This window comes from Euprymna scolopes, chromosome 18 (assembly GCF_053919585.1).
Source record: "Euprymna scolopes isolate OS-2025 chromosome 18, ASM5391958v1, whole genome shotgun sequence".
NCBI lineage: Eukaryota > Metazoa > Mollusca > Cephalopoda > Sepiida > Sepiolidae > Euprymna > Euprymna scolopes.
In genome coordinates this window covers 89,587,791-89,589,598 of record NC_136499.1, presented here as the reverse complement: position 1 = coordinate 89,589,598, position 1,808 = coordinate 89,587,791, and the positions used below count along the sequence as shown (strand labels likewise).

Here is a 1,808-nt window from a genome sequence, read left to right as displayed (position 1 = left end):
CCCCCCCCCGCCCACGACACAAATGAATTATTGTACCATTTTTATTGTTATCTTTTTTTTTGTTTTACACGTCAATAAAAATGTTTTAAAAATTGGGAGTTAAGTAAGACATCCACCAGTATGAAAGGGTGAATGCGGTATTATGGTGAAAGAAGATACTAGCTGGGAGAAACTTTTGATCTTGTTTAGTTCTGGAATGACAAGGATGACCAACGACCCCCACAATCCCCCCTTTTGCGTTGGCCATGTGCCTAAGTTTTTTGTTTATTGTTGATTTTCAATGTATTTTTAACATGAATAAAGGATTTAATATCTTAAAATGTAGTATATGTTCCGGCAGATACTGCAAGCAAAGACCATACGTGGAGCAGCCTCACATATAAGACCTTGGTCAATGTAGGGGCAGCCATTCATACCAATTGTCACTATCTAGCTCCCCTACTCCCCGGGGTGTTGGTCTCCATTTCCCCCTACTCCTCACATTAAAAATCGGCCTTGTGCCTAATTTGATCGATGGGGAGAGTAAATAAATACCCTTTTCTTGGTCTTTTGGCCAAGATCAAAGTGTAGTATGTGTTCTTACTACATGCTGTACATATGTTTGTAACTTTTCCTTGGCCACATATCTAAGATCAAAGTGCAGTATCCGTTCTTAATAGATGCTGCACTTACGTTTGTAACTTTTCTTAGGCAATGGAACGGGAAACCCTTCCATGCTAAAGCATTTTTAGTTGCATGCAAGTCACTCCATCGGTCGGTTTGTAACACATTTACATTTTATTTTTTTTTAAGCAAGGTGTATGGAGTAACATTTTTCTCCCCCGATTTATCACAGAGGGACCTATGTTTTCAATGGGCCCGTCTGTCCGTTAGTCCGGATGATTGACGGATAACCGTCCATTAGTTTTTCCCGAAATTTTGTCACAAATTATATTTTAATATATAAATGTGTATAGCAATTTTTTTTTTTTTTTTTTTTTGCGAAAAATTCTGTTTTGCCCACAGGGGCTCAAAAGGGGTCAAAAATGGCAAAAAATAACACTTTTTGTCCCGTAACATTTGATCCATCTATTAGATTTTTCTGAAACTTGCCCAAAATGTGGAGAGCATTGTTCTTAATAGAAATTTAGTATGGGTGACCCTGGCAAAAGTCTGGTTTGCGTCCACCGGGGACATTTAGTGCTGAAAACGCCCTTTCTTCTGGTGCGTTTCTCATATTTCTCAACAAAAACTTGATATGTTTATATAGTGGTTTCCCATGTTGCTGAATGTAAACATACATGTGTTAAGGTGTGAAGCTGTTCTGTTTGTCCATTGTCACTGATATTCGGCATTCCAAGTGACTATTCAGGGGTAAAAAATGTACCAAAATTACAAAAAATAACACTTTTTGCCCCATAATTTTTTACCTATCCATTAGATTTTTCTGAAACTTGTCCAAAATGTGGAGGGCATTGTTTTAATATAAATTCAGTATGGGTGACCCTGGTAATATTCTGGTTAGCGTCCCCGGGTACTTTTAGTGCTAGAAAACACACCTTTTTGGGACTCCCATGCAGCACCAATTTTTAAAACCATATTTCGTACAGAGGGAGACCATGTATGCGCGGCTTTACATTTTGGTCCGCCGATTTATCGGAGAGGGGCCTATGTTTTTGATGGGTTTGTCTGTCTGTTAGTCTGGACGATTGACGGATAACCGTCCATTAGTTTTTCCTGAAATTTTGTCACAAATTATATTTCAATATATAGATGTGCATAGTAAAAAGTTTTTTGTGTGAAAATTCCCATTTCACCTACAGGGGCTA

At 38.2% G+C, this 1,808-nt stretch overlaps 1 pseudogene; it reads left to right on the top strand.

Moving 5' to 3' along the window:
* Positions 1-532: 532 nt before the first annotated feature.
* On the top strand, positions 533-711 carry LOC145298074 (U2 spliceosomal RNA; annotated as a pseudogene).
* Positions 712-1,808: the final 1,097 nt, after the last annotated feature.